Source organism: Haliotis asinina, chromosome 6 (genome assembly GCF_037392515.1).
Source record: "Haliotis asinina isolate JCU_RB_2024 chromosome 6, JCU_Hal_asi_v2, whole genome shotgun sequence".
NCBI classification, from domain to species: domain Eukaryota; kingdom Metazoa; phylum Mollusca; class Gastropoda; order Lepetellida; family Haliotidae; genus Haliotis; species Haliotis asinina.
This window is the reverse complement of record NC_090285.1, coordinates 51,374,155-51,387,500: the sequence shown is the minus strand read 5'-3', so window position 1 is coordinate 51,387,500 and position 13,346 is coordinate 51,374,155. Positions and strand designations below refer to the sequence as shown.

The following is a 13,346-nucleotide window of genomic DNA, read 5'->3' as shown; positions in this document are numbered from 1 at the left end:
TCCGTGTCCAAACCAATACATAGGACTCTCGCTGATATACTTTATACAGGTGTGTACAGGCTACGAGCAGTCAGGATGGCCGAGCGGTCTAAGGCGCTCGGTTCAGGTCGCAGTCGGTTCTCCCGGCGCGGGTTCGAATCCCACTTCTGACAACTCTTTTTGTCCTCTTCAACTGTCACCTGTTTGGTATTGTTTTGTCAATCAAGGAAAGTCATCAGCATCCCGTGCCGTCAGAATTAGCTTGGGTATGAACTGAAATTTCTATTTCTTATTTATGGATGCATGGCACAAAGTTGGAATCGTTTCTATTTAGTTGCACACTTACCTTTTGTGAGAAAACGCTCCTCTGTCCAAAATGGGATTACCTGAGTCTTCTAGTTTGTATTTATGGATGCATGGCACAAAGTTGGAATCGTTTCTATTTAGTTGCACACTTCTTCTAGTAAGAAGACACTCCTCTGTCCAAAATGGGATTGCCTGAGTCTGGTATGATTCGTGTGACTTCCTTGTTCCTTAACTGATGACTGATTCAGCGAAAAAAAAACTTATAGAGGGGGCACCCGGGATCGAACCGGGGACCTCTCGATCTGCAGTCGAATGCTCTACCACTGAGCTATACCCCCGTCACATGTGCTGTCAGGATAAATGCAGGTAATAACAATCAAGTCAGTAAATGCTCGTGCACAAGACATAACAGTCTGACCGCATCTGACACCCAGCAAAGCATGATGGGGCTCACGCCATATCCCCACCTTTCTTCCTGCCACATCGTAGGTCCAGTACATTCACTTGACGGCGACTTAAATACATTGAACGTTTCACAATACATGCCTTGAAGTCTACATATGCACTTTTTCCGCCCTTGGTAGGGTCTAAACTGGATTTAGGACCATATTTTCAATGTGGGTGGAAATATAATTTCTTTCGTTTGAGGCACGAATTAGAATGAAATTTCTTTCTCCTAGCGTCGGAAGATACAACAAAGGGAAGTAATGCTATAGGTATGGGGGCGCTGTGGTAGGTATAAAAGGGAGGGAAATTTGAATTAGATTATTCTCAGCTGCGGTGCACCAGCGGTCAGTTTTGATTAAGGACGGTCCCGCGAGAGTCAACACTGACAGTGACAAGTTAGACGCCATTTTGAAAAAGTTGGATCAATCACAAGCTGAAATTAGGAAGGCAGTTAATGAGAAGATTGAAGGTCTGCGAGATGAGTTTCATAAAACATCAAAAGAATTGCATAAATTGAAAGCTGAGAGGGACTATCAGTGGAAAAGAGAAGGGAACAAAATTCAGTTTTCTTTTAATTCAGAAGCTTTGGAAAACTTAGAACAAATACGGTTTGCAGTTCAATATGGTAAGACTGATTACGCCTTGGAATTGATTAATGAAGAAGTTTCCAGGTTCCAGACAAGAAACAAGCACATAAAGATAGCCGATTCCTCAGAGGGGGGTTGGGAAACAGTGCGCAATTATGTGGCTCATGAATTGGCGTCAGATTCTGATGACGACAAAAGAATCAACAGAGCGGAAAGCAAAGCCATTAAGAAAATCAAGACAAGGGCGTCTCGTTCCGCACGGTTGCATCCCTACAAGTCGACCCAGCGTCCTTCCTCGACAGTCACTCAGGTTTCAGTGGATTCCCATGCTGGTGACCAGTCTAGTAATTTTCGTGGCCGAGGTCAAAAGTCTGGAGCGTGCTTCATGTGTGGCGAGTTCAGCCATTGGAGACGTCAGTGTCCCTTGCTCAGCAACACAACACAGCAACGTGGGAAGCTTGACAGAGAGTAGGATACGTTCCAAGGAAGCAGAACCTGAAGTTGAGTATACTTTATGTGATGATACTGTAAACGTTGATGAACCTGGCCTTACAAATGACTTTTATGAATATGAACAAGATGGGCTAGATATAATTGTGAAGGGTAGACTAAAACGTCATGTTTCGTTTTGGAGAGAAATATGTGCTGTTGATTTTGTAGTAGACATTATTGAAAACGGGTACAAAATACCTTTTTATTCTACCCCAAAAAGAATGAATATAAGGAACAATAGATCTGCTAAGGAGAATTCTGACTTCGTGTCATCGGCTGTTCAAGATTTGTTGCGCAGAGGGTTGATTGTTCAGTGTTCAGATAAGCCTTACGTTGTTAATCCTTTATCTGTAGCTGTACAACACTCTGGTAAGAAGCGTCTTATTTTAGACTTGTCTAGAGTGAATAAGCATTTGTGGAAGGCTTCAGTTAAATATGAAGACTGGAGAACTGCATTGTTGTACATAAAAAAGAATGATTGGCTAGTGAAATTCGACATTCATTCTGCATACCACCATATTGATATTTACCATGAACATACGCAGTTTCTAGGATTTGCATGGGGATCAGGAATAGACAAGAAGTATTTTAAATTTCTAGTCCTTCCGTTTGGTTTGAGTACAGCTCCTTATGTGTTTACCAAGGTTACCAGACAGTTGGTAAAGTTTTGGCGTTTCCAAGGTTACAAGATTGTTACTTTCCTAGATGATGGGATCCTGTCAAGTTTTTCCGAATGTGAAACGACAATTGTTGGCCAAATTGTCAAACAAGATTTGTTAAAAGCAGGTTTTGTTCCAAAAGCAGAAAAGTCACTATGGAAGCCGGTTCAGGAGATCGAATGGTTGGGTTTTATCATAGATACCAGACACATGAAGTTGTCCATCCCTCAACGGAAAATTTGTAAGCTTAAGCAAAGTATAGGAGAACTTCTGTCTTCTACTGTACCAGTTCCGGTGAAGAGCTTGGCTTCGGTTGTTGGACAGATAGTTGCTATGAAGATGGTTGTTGGTACTTTGTGTCAATTAATGACAAAGTTTCTGAGTATTCAGACTCTCCAGGCTTCATCGTGGAAGGCACCTGTGGTGCTATCGTATTTGAGTAGAGATCAATTACAATTTTGGGCTGCGCATATTGACAGACTCAGTAAGTGCACTCTATGCTATGCAAGCATTCCTACACGGGTAGTTTACAGTGATGCTAGTAATTCTGGTTTCGGTGGGTACTGTGTAGAAGTTGGGCAAGCCATATCACATGGTCAGTGGTCAGCACTAGAAGCGTCACGAAGCTCCACTTGGAGACAGCTGAAGGCAGTGTTTCTGGTTATGAAAAGTTTCGTTTCCATTTTGGAATCTCACAAAGTAAAATGGTTTACTGACAATAAAAATGTAGAGTCGATTGTGTCCAAAGGTAGCATGAAAGCTGATCTTCAAGCTTTGGCTTTAGATATATTCTGGCTGTGTAATGAATATAATATCAGAGTTGACATGCAGTGGATACCAAGGTAGACAATGAGCGTGCTGACTATCTGAGTAAGATAGTAGATGCTGATGACTGGGGTATCCAGGATTATGTGTTTCAACACGTCTCTGCCAAATGGGGCCCATTTGACGTTGACAGATTTGCTTCATATTACAATACTAAAGTTGTAAGGTTTAACTCCAGATTTTGGAATCCGGGAAGTGACGGAGTGGATGCTTTATCCGTGTCCTGGGGTGACGACAATAACTGGATAGTGCCTCCTATATGTATGTTTGCACGTGTTCTTAAACACATGAGAGAGTGTCATGCCAAGGGAACTCTCGTGATTCCTGTATGGTATTCAGCTAACTTCTGGCCTATTTTGTGTCCTAATAGGGTATTTATACCCCAAGTTAAAGATTGGATGTATCTTCCCACTTGTAAGGAAGCATATGTACCAAGCAGACAGTTTGGGGGGTTGTTTGGAGTAAACGATTTAAAATTCAACATGATGGCTTTACATGTGGAATTTTGATGTTGTTTGCGTGTTGCAGGTGTGTTTGAACATGTATATAGAAGTGAGATATTGACTTTACCTCCAACTATGAGGGCGCTCGTGAGACGTCTTCCAGAGCATTTGTCCTGCTCGAGAGCAAACTCCACAAATAAGAAGTATGATTACGGCTTTAAAGCATGGAAGAAATGGGCTTTGGCCCATGGTATGTCGACAGATATGCCCTTATCACCTTTGCACTGTTCTTTATATTTGTTAGCGATGTGTCAGCAAAGTGAATCTTTCTCACCTGTTCAGACAGCTTACTATAGTTTGAGACATGCCCATGTTTTGGTTGGTTTGGAAAGCCCCACAGAGAGTACGTTAGTGAGAAATGTACTTGAAGCCGCTAAGAGGAAGTTAACCAAGCCTGTTTGTAAGAAAGAGCCTGTAACAGTTGAGTTGTTGAATAAGATTGTACCAGACAATGCTGATGAATGTTCATTGTATAAAATGAGAACTGTTGTAATGTGCCTTCTAGCCTATTCAGGTTTCATGAGATCGTCGGAGTTATTAGCGATAACTCGGAATGATGTTGTATTTTATCAAGCTTACATGGCTGTTTTTATTCAGAAATCAAAAACTGATGTCTACAGAGATGGGGGCCTGGATTATTATAGGCCGGACAGGTACAAATAAGTGCCCTGTAGCATGGTTGGAGCGATATTTGAAGCTTACCAAATTGAAAGATCCTGAATTGTTATTCAGAAATATGAGTAAGACTAAAAATGGTTACATTTTGAGAGGTGATAATAAGCCGATGTCATATTCACGTTTGAGAGAGCTTTTCATTGAGGCGTTTAGTTCACATGTTAGTGATATATCAAAGTTTGGTCTGCATAGCCTGAGAGCAGGCGGAGCGACTGCAGCCGCAAACAATGGCATTCCAGATAGAATGTTTAAGCGCCATGGCAGATGGAAAAGTGAAAATGCAAAAGATGGTTATGTAAAAGATGATATTGAGAAGCGTTTAAAAGTTTCTCTTTCGCTTGGATTGTAAATCTGCCCGTTCTTTATATCTCAGTTGGTGCACCGTACAGCATGCCATGTTATGTAAGTGTTTGTTGTATGTGAATAAGGGGTTGGAGAAATATAATTTCTTTCGTTTGAGGCACGAATTAGAATGAAATTTCTTTCTCCTAGCGTCGGAAGATACAACAAAGGGAAGTAATGCTATAGGTATGGGGGCGCTCTGGTAGGTATAAAAGGGAGGGAAATTTGAATTAGATTATTCTCAGCTGCGGTGCACCAGCGGTCAGTTTTGATGTGTCCTGTATGTTATGTGATGTTTATGTGAGTGGATATATACACTGTCTGTATATACGCATGTGGTCTATACTGAATGTTTAATTCTCGTGTCATGTTACAGACCGATGACTGGCACTGTTGAGTGGGACGGACATGTCCAGGCTGGCGAGCCGTTAGAATACGTGAGTCATCGGGGAGCAATTGCCATGAGCTGTCCAACATGTAACCTTGAGATGTTGTGTGCAGATTTGAAGCTGATTCTGTGATGTGATGAGACGACGGGTTATCTAAGTCTAAATGAATGTACTCTGGTATAACTGTAGCAATTACATAATTATTCGGTTACGAATAAACTGTGGTCTCAGTTGGTGCACCGTACAGCATGCCATGTTATGTAAGTGTTTGTTGTATGTGAATAAGGGGTTGGAGAATGCATTTTCCGTGTCCAAACCAATACATAGGACTCTCGCTGATATACTTTATACAGGTGTGTACAGGCTACCAGCAGTCAGGATGGCCGAGCGGTCTAAGGCGCTGCGTTCAGGTCGCAGTCGGGTTCTCCCGGCGTGGGTTCGAATCCCACTTCTGACAACTCTTTTTGTCCTCTTCAACTGTCACCTGTTTGGTATTGTTTTGTCAATCAAGGAAAGTCATCAGCATCCCGTGCCGTCAGAATTAGCTTGGGTATGAACTGAAATTTCTAGTTTGTATTTATGGATGCATGGCACAAAGTTGGAATCGTTTCTATTTAGTTGCACACTTACTTTTAGTGAGAAGACGCTCCTCTGTCCAAAATGGGATTACCCGAGTCTTCTAGTTTGTATTTATGGATGCATGGCACAAAGTTGGAATCGTTTCGGTTTAGTTGCACACTTCTTCTAGGAAGAAGACACTCCTCTGTCCAAAATGGGATTGCCTGAGTCTGGTATGATTCGTGTGACTTCCTTGTTCCTTAACTGATGACTGATTCAGCGAAAAAAAAACATATAGAGGGGGCACCCGAGATCGAACCGGGGACCTCTCGATCTGCAGTCGAATGCTCTACCACTGAGCTATACCCCCGTCACATGTGCTGTCAGGATAAATGCAGGTAATAACAATCAAGTCAGTAAATGCTCGTGCACAAGACATAACAGTCTGACCGCATCTGACACCCAGCAAAGCATGCTGGGGCTCACGCCATATCCCCACCTTTCTTCCTGCCACATCGTAGGTCCAGTACATTCACTTGACGGCGACTTAAATACATTGAACGTTTCACAATACATGCCTTGAAGTCTACATATGCACTTTTTCCGCCCTTGGTAGGGTCTAAACTGGATTTAGGACCATATTTTCAATGTGGGTGGAATGCATTTTCCGTGTCCAAACCAATACATAGGACTCTCGCTGATATACTTTATACAGGTGTGTACAGGCTACCAGCAGTCAGGATGGCCGAGCGGTCTAAGGCGCTGCGTTCAGGTCGCAGTCGGGTTCTCCCGGCGTGGGTTCGAATCCCACTTCTGACAACTCTTTTTGTCCTCTTCAACTGTCACCTGTTTGGTATTGTTTTGTCAATCAAGGAAAGTCACCAGCATCCCGTGCCGTCAGAATTAGCTTGGGTATGAACTGAAATTTCTAGTTTGTATTTATGGATGCATGGCACAAAGTTGGAATCGTTTCTATTTAGTTGCACACTTACTTTTAGTGAGAAGACGCTCCTCTGTCCAAAATGGGATTACCCGAGTCTTCTAGTTTGTATTTATGGATGCATGGCACAAAGTTGGAATCGTTTCTATTTAGTTGCACACTTCTTCTAGTAAGAAGACACTCCTCTGTCCAAAATGGGATTGCCTGAGTCTGGTATGATTCGTGTGACTTCCTTGTTCCTTAACTGATGACTGATTCAGCGAAAAAAAAACTTATAGAGGGGGCACCCGGGATCGAACCGGGGACCTCTCGATCTGCAGTCGAATGCTCTACCACTGAGCTATACCCCCGTCACATGTGCTGTCAGGATAAATGCAGGTAATAACAATCAAGTCAGTAAATGCTCGTGCACAAGACATAACAGTCTGACCGCATCTGACACCCAGCAAAGCATGCTGGGGCTCACGCCATATCCCCACCTTTCTTCCTGCCACATCGTAGGTCCAGTACATTCACTTGACGGCGACTTAAATACATTGAACGTTTCACAATACATGCCTTGAAGTCTACATATGCACTTTTTCCGCCCTTGGTAGGGTCTAAACTGGATTTAGGACCATATTTTCAATGTGGGTGGAATGCATTTTCCGTGTCCAAACCAATACATAGGACTCTCGCTGATATACTTTATACAGGTGTGTACAGGCTACCAGCAGTCAGGATGGCCGAGCGGTCTAAGGCGCTGCGTTCAGGTCGCAGTCGGGTTCTCCCGGCGTGGGTTCGAATCCCACTTCTGACAACTCTTTTTGTCCTCTTCAACTGTCACCTGTTTGGTATTGTTTTGTCAATCAAGGAAAGTCACCAGCATCCCGTGCCGTCAGAATTAGCTTGGGTATGAACTGAAATTTCTAGTTTGTATTTATGGATGCATGGCACAAAGTTGGAATCGTTTCTATTTAGTTGCACACTTACTTTTAGTGAGAAGACGCTCCTCTGTCCAAAATGGGATTACCCGAGTCTTCTAGTTTGTATTTATGGATGCATGGCACAAAGTTGGAATCGTTTCTATTTAGTTGCACACTTCTTCTAGTAAGAAGACACTCCTCTGTCCAAAATGGGATTGCCTGAGTCTGGTATGATTCGTGTGACTTCCTTGTTCCTTAACTGATGACTGATTCAGCGAAAAAAAAACTTATAGAGGGGGCACCCGGGATCGAACCGGGGACCTCTCGATCTGCAGTCGAATGCTCTACCACTGAGCTATACCCCCGTCACATGTGCTGTCAGGATAAATGCAGGTAATAACAATCAAGTCAGTAAATGCTCGTGCACAAGACATAACAGTCTGACCGCATCTGACACCCAGCAAAGCATGCTGGGGCTCACGCCATATCCCCACCTTTCTTCCTGCCACATCGTAGGTCCAGTACATTCACTTGACGGCGACTTAAATACATTGAGCGTTTCACAATACATGCCTTGAAGTCTACATATGCACTTTTTCCGCCCTTGGTAGGGTCTAAACTGGATTTAGGACCATATTTTCAATGTGGGTGGAATGCATTTTCCGTGTCCAAACCAATACATAGGACTCTCGCTGATATACTTTATACAGGTGTGTACAGGCTACCAGCAGTCAGGATGGCCGAGCGGTCTAAGGCGCTGCGTTCAGGTCGCAGTCGGGTTCTCCCGGCGTGGGTTCGAATCCCACTTCTGACAACTCTTTTTGTCCTCTTCAACTGTCACCTGTTTGGTATTGTTTTGTCAATCAAGGAAAGTCACCAGCATCCCGTGCCGTCAGAATTAGCTTGGGTATGAACTGAAATTTCTAGTTTGTATTTATGGATGCATGGCACAAAGTTGGAATCGTTTCTATTTAGTTGCACACTTACTTTTAGTGAAAAGACGCTCCTCTGTCCAAAATGGGATTACCAGAGACTTCTAGTTTGTATTTATGGATGCATGGCAAAAAGTTGGAATCGTTTCGGTTTAGTTGCACACTTCTTCTAGTAAGAAGACACTCCTCTGTCCAAAATGGGATTGCCTGAGTCTGGTATGATTCGTGTGACTTCCTTGTTCCTTAACTGATGACTGATTCAGCGAAAAAAAAAACATATAGAGGGGGCACCCGGGATCGAACCGGGGACCTCTCGATCTGCAGTCGAATGCTCTACCACTGAGCTATACCCCCGTCACATGTGCTGTCAGGATAAATGCAGGTAATAACAATCAAATCAGTAAATGCTCGTGCACAAGACATAACAGTCTGACCGCATCTGACACCCAGCAAAGCATGCTGGGGCTCACGCCATATCCCCACCTTTCTTCCTGCCACACCGTAGGTCCAGTACATTCACTTGACGGCGACTTAAATACATTGAGCGTTTCACAATACATGCCTTGAAGTCTACATATGCACTTTTTCCGCCCTTGGTAGGGTCTAAACTGGATTTAGGACCATATTTTCAATGTGGGTGGAATGCATTTTCCGTGTCCAAACCAATACATAGGACTCTCGCTGATATACTTTATACAGGTGTGTACAGGCTACCAGCAGTCAGGATGGCCGAGCGGTCTAAGGCGCTGCGTTCAGGTCGCAGTCGGGTTCTCCCGGCGTGGGTTCGAATCCCACTTCTGACAACTCTTTTTGTCCTCTTCAACTGTCACCTGTTTGGTATTGTTTTGTCAATCAAGGAAAGTCACCAGCATCCCGTGCCGTCAGAATTAGCTTGGGTATGAACTGAAATTTCTAGTTTGTATTTATGGATGCATGGCACAAAGTTGGAATCGTTTCTATTTAGTTGCACACTTACTTTTAGTGAAAAGACGCTCCTCTGTCCAAAATGGGATTACCCGAGTCTTCTAGTTTGTATTTATGGATGCATGGCAAAAAGTTGGAATCGTTTCGGTTTAGTTGCACACTTCTTCTAGTAAGAAGACACTCCTCTGTCCAAAATGGGATTGCCTGAGTCTGGTATGATTCGTGTGACTTCCTTGTTCCTTAACTGATGACTGATTCAGCGAAAAAAAAAACATATAGAGGGGGCACCCGGGATCGAACCGGGGACCTCTCGATCTGCAGTCGAATGCTCTACCACTGAGCTATACCCCCGTCACATGTGCTGTCAGGATAAATGCAGGTAATAACAATCAAATCAGTAAATGCTCGTGCACAAGACATAACAGTCTGACCGCATCTGACACCCAGCAAAGCATGCTGGGGCTCACGCCATATCCCCACCTTTCTTCCTGCCACACCGTAGGTCCAGTACATTCACTTGACGGCGACTTAAATACATTGAGCGTTTCACAATACATGCCTTGAAGTCTACATATGCACTTTTTCCGCCCTTGGTAGGGTCTAAACTGGATTTAGGACCATATTTTCAATGTGGGTGGAATGCATTTTCCGTGTCCAAACCAATACATAGGACTCTCGCTGATATACTTTATACAGGTGTGTACAGGCTACCAGCAGTCAGGATGGCCGAGCGGTCTAAGGCGCTGCGTTCAGGTCGCAGTCGGGTTCTCCCGGCGTGGGTTCGAATCCCACTTCTGACAACTCTTTTTGTCCTCTTCAACTGTCACCTGTTTGGTATTGTTTTGTCAATCAAGGAAAGTCACCAGCATCCCGTGCCGTCAGAATTAGCTTGGGTATGAACTGAAATTTCTAGTTTGTATTTATGGATGCATGGCACAAAGTTGGAATCGTTTCTATTTAGTTGCACACTTACTTTTAGTGAGAAGACGCTCCTCTGTCCAAAATGGGATTACCCGAGTCTTCTAGTTTGTATTTATGGATGCATGGCACAAAGTTGGAATCGTCTCTATTTTTTTGCACACTTCTTCTAGTAAGAAGACACTCCTCTGTCCAAAATGGGATTGCCTGAGTCTGGTATGATTCGTGTGACTTCCTTGTTCCTTAACTGATGACTGATTCAGCGAAAAAAAAACATATAGAGGGGGCACCCGGGATCGAACCGGGGACCTCTCGATCTGCAGTCGAATGCTCTACCACTGAGCTATACCCCCGTCACATGTGCTGTCAGGATAAATGCAGGTAATAACAATCAAGTCAGTAAATGCTCGTGCACAAGACATAACAGTCTGACCGCATCTGACACCCAGCAAAGCATGCTGGGGCTCACGCCATATCCCCACCTTTCTTCCTGCCACATCGTAGGTCCAGTACATTCACTTGACGGCGACTTAAATACATTGAGCGTTTCACAATACATGCCTTGAAGTCTACATATGCACTTTTTCCGCCCTTGGTAGGGTCTAAACTGGATTTAGGACCATATTTTCAATGTGGGTGGAATGCATTTTCCGTGTCCAAACCAATACATAGGACTCTCGCTGATATACTTTATACAGGTGTGTACAGGCTACCAGCAGTCAGGATGGCCGAGCGGTCTAAGGCGCTGCGTTCAGGTCGCAGTCGGGTTCTCCCGGCGTGGGTTCGAATCCCACTTCTGACAACTCTTTTTGTCCTCTTCAACTGTCACCTGTTTGGTATTGTTTTGTCAATCAAGGAAAGTCATCAGCATCCCGTGCCGTCAGAATTAGCTTGGGTATGAACTGAAATTTCTAGTTTGTATTTATGGATGCATGGCACAAAGTTGGAATCGTTTCTATTTAGTTGCACACTTACTTTTAGTGAGAAGACGCTCCTCTGTCCAAAATGGGATTACCCGAGTCTTCTAGTTTGTATTTATGGATGCATGGCACAAAGTTGGAATCGTCTCTATTTTTTTGCACACTTCTTCTAGTAAGAAGACACTCCTCTGTCCAAAATGGGATTGCCTGAGTCTGGTATGATTCGTGTGACTTCCTTGTTCCTTAACTGATGACTGATTCAGCGAAAAAAAAATATATAGAGGGGGCACCCGGGATCGAACCGGGGACCTCTCGATCTGCAGTCGAATGCTCTACCACTGAGCTATACCCCCGTCACATGTGCTGTCAGGATAAATGCAGGTAATAACAATCAAGTCAGTAAATGCTCGTGCACAAGACATAACAGTCTGACCGCATCTGACACCCAGCAAAGCATGCTGGGGCTCACGCCATATCCCCACCTTTCTTCCTGCCACATCGTAGGTCCAGTACATTCACTTGACGGCGACTTAAATACATTGAGCGTTTCACAATACATGCCTTGAAGTCTACATATGCACTTTTTCCGCCCTTGGTAGGGTCTAAACTGGATTTAGGACCATATTTTCAATGTGGGTGGAATGCATTTTCCGTGTCCAAACCAATACATAGGACTCTCGCTGATATACTTTATACAGGTGTGTACAGGCTACCAGCAGTCAGGATGGCCGAGCGGTCTAAGGCGCTGCGTTCAGGTCGCAGTCGGGTTCTCCCGGCGTGGGTTCGAATCCCACTTCTGACAACTCTTTTTGTCCTCTTCAACTGTCACCTGTTTGGTATTGTTTTGTCAATCAAGGAAAGTCATCAGCATCCCGTGCCGTCAGAATTAGCTTGGGTATGAACTGAAATTTCTAGTTTGTATTTATGGATGCATGGCACAAAGTTGGAATCGTTTCTATTTAGTTGCACACTTACTTTTAGTGAGAAGACGCTCCTCTGTCCAAAATGGGATTACCCGAGTCTTCTAGTTTGTATTTATGGATGCATGGCACAAAGTTGGAATCGTTTCTATTTAGTTGCACACTTCTTCTAGTAAGAAGACACTCCTCTGTCCAAAATGGGATTGCCTGAGTCTGGTATGATTCGTGTGACTTCCTTGTTCCTTAACTGATGACTGATTCAGCAAAAAAAAAACTTATAGAGGGGGCACCCGGGATCGGACCGGGGACCTCTCGATCTGCAGTCGAATGCTCTACCACTGAGCTATACCCCCGTCACATGTGCTGTCAGGATAAATGCAGGTAATAACAATGAAATCAGTAAATGCTCGTGCACAAGACATAACAGTCTGACCGCATCTGACACCCAGCAAAGCATGCTGGGGCTCACGCCATATCCCCACCTTTCTTCCTGCCACATCGTAGGTCCAGTACATTCACTTGACGGCGACTTAAATACATTGAGCGTTTCACAATACATGCCTTGAAGTCTACATATGCACTTTTTCCGCCCTTGGTAGGGTCTAAACTGGATTTAGGACCATATTTTTAATGTGGGTGGAATGCATTTTCCGTGTCCAAACCAATACATAGGACTCTCGCTGATATACTTTATACAGGTGTGTACAGGCTACCAGCAGTCAGGATGGCCGAGCGGTCTAAGGCGCTGCGTTCAGGTCGCAGTCGGGTTCTCCCGGCGTGGGTTCGAATCCCACTTCTGACAACTCTTTTTGTCCTCTTCAACTGTCACCTGTTTGGTATTGTTTTGTCAATCAAGGAAAGTCATCAGCATCCCGTGCCGTCAGAATTAGCTTGGGTATGAACTGAAATTTCTATTTCTTATTTATGGATGCATGGCACAAAGTTGGAATCGTTTCTATTTAGTTGCACACTTACTTTTAGTGAGAAGACGTTCCTCTGTCCAAAACGGGATTACCTGAGTCTTCTAGTTTGTATTTATGGATGCATGGCACAAAGTTGGAATCGTTTCGGTTTAGTTGCACACTTCTTCTAGTAAGAAGACACTCCTCTGTCCAAAATGGGATT

At 43.9% G+C, this 13,346-nt stretch overlaps 18 non-coding genes across 18 annotated transcripts; 9 read left to right on the top strand and 9 right to left on the bottom strand.

Annotated features, from left to right (window-relative positions):
* Positions 1 to 551: 551 nt before the first annotated feature.
* Trnac-gca (transfer RNA cysteine (anticodon GCA)) lies at positions 552 to 623 on the bottom strand. Its single transcript has one exon. It is a non-coding gene; the product is annotated as a tRNA-Cys (tRNA).
* Positions 624 to 5,577: 4,954 nt separating this feature from the next.
* Trnal-cag (transfer RNA leucine (anticodon CAG)) lies at positions 5,578 to 5,661 on the top strand. Its single transcript has one exon. It is a non-coding gene; the product is annotated as a tRNA-Leu (tRNA).
* Positions 5,662 to 6,060: 399 nt separating this feature from the next.
* Trnac-gca (transfer RNA cysteine (anticodon GCA)) lies at positions 6,061 to 6,132 on the bottom strand. Its single transcript has one exon. It is a non-coding gene; the product is annotated as a tRNA-Cys (tRNA).
* A 365-nt stretch (positions 6,133 to 6,497) lies between these two features.
* Trnal-cag (transfer RNA leucine (anticodon CAG)) lies at positions 6,498 to 6,581 on the top strand. The gene has a single exon. It is a non-coding gene; the product is annotated as a tRNA-Leu (tRNA).
* Positions 6,582 to 6,980: 399 nt separating this feature from the next.
* On the bottom strand, positions 6,981 to 7,052 carry Trnac-gca (transfer RNA cysteine (anticodon GCA)). Its single transcript has one exon. It is a non-coding gene; the product is annotated as a tRNA-Cys (tRNA).
* Positions 7,053 to 7,417: 365 nt separating this feature from the next.
* On the top strand, positions 7,418 to 7,501 carry Trnal-cag (transfer RNA leucine (anticodon CAG)). Its single transcript has one exon. It is a non-coding gene; the product is annotated as a tRNA-Leu (tRNA).
* A 399-nt stretch (positions 7,502 to 7,900) lies between these two features.
* Positions 7,901 to 7,972, bottom strand: Trnac-gca (transfer RNA cysteine (anticodon GCA)). The gene has a single exon. It is a non-coding gene; the product is annotated as a tRNA-Cys (tRNA).
* A 365-nt stretch (positions 7,973 to 8,337) lies between these two features.
* Trnal-cag (transfer RNA leucine (anticodon CAG)) lies at positions 8,338 to 8,421 on the top strand. Its single transcript has one exon. It is a non-coding gene; the product is annotated as a tRNA-Leu (tRNA).
* Positions 8,422 to 8,821: 400 nt separating this feature from the next.
* Trnac-gca (transfer RNA cysteine (anticodon GCA)) lies at positions 8,822 to 8,893 on the bottom strand. Its single transcript has one exon. It is a non-coding gene; the product is annotated as a tRNA-Cys (tRNA).
* A 365-nt stretch (positions 8,894 to 9,258) lies between these two features.
* On the top strand, positions 9,259 to 9,342 carry Trnal-cag (transfer RNA leucine (anticodon CAG)). The gene has a single exon. It is a non-coding gene; the product is annotated as a tRNA-Leu (tRNA).
* Positions 9,343 to 9,742: 400 nt separating this feature from the next.
* Trnac-gca (transfer RNA cysteine (anticodon GCA)) lies at positions 9,743 to 9,814 on the bottom strand. The gene has a single exon. It is a non-coding gene; the product is annotated as a tRNA-Cys (tRNA).
* A 365-nt stretch (positions 9,815 to 10,179) lies between these two features.
* On the top strand, positions 10,180 to 10,263 carry Trnal-cag (transfer RNA leucine (anticodon CAG)). Its single transcript has one exon. It is a non-coding gene; the product is annotated as a tRNA-Leu (tRNA).
* Positions 10,264 to 10,662: 399 nt separating this feature from the next.
* Trnac-gca (transfer RNA cysteine (anticodon GCA)) lies at positions 10,663 to 10,734 on the bottom strand. Its single transcript has one exon. It is a non-coding gene; the product is annotated as a tRNA-Cys (tRNA).
* Positions 10,735 to 11,099: 365 nt separating this feature from the next.
* On the top strand, positions 11,100 to 11,183 carry Trnal-cag (transfer RNA leucine (anticodon CAG)). The gene has a single exon. It is a non-coding gene; the product is annotated as a tRNA-Leu (tRNA).
* Positions 11,184 to 11,582: 399 nt separating this feature from the next.
* Trnac-gca (transfer RNA cysteine (anticodon GCA)) lies at positions 11,583 to 11,654 on the bottom strand. The gene has a single exon. It is a non-coding gene; the product is annotated as a tRNA-Cys (tRNA).
* A 365-nt stretch (positions 11,655 to 12,019) lies between these two features.
* On the top strand, positions 12,020 to 12,103 carry Trnal-cag (transfer RNA leucine (anticodon CAG)). The gene has a single exon. It is a non-coding gene; the product is annotated as a tRNA-Leu (tRNA).
* Positions 12,104 to 12,502: 399 nt separating this feature from the next.
* Positions 12,503 to 12,574, bottom strand: Trnac-gca (transfer RNA cysteine (anticodon GCA)). Its single transcript has one exon. It is a non-coding gene; the product is annotated as a tRNA-Cys (tRNA).
* Positions 12,575 to 12,939: 365 nt separating this feature from the next.
* On the top strand, positions 12,940 to 13,023 carry Trnal-cag (transfer RNA leucine (anticodon CAG)). Its single transcript has one exon. It is a non-coding gene; the product is annotated as a tRNA-Leu (tRNA).
* The last annotated feature ends 323 nt before the right edge of the window (positions 13,024 to 13,346 follow it).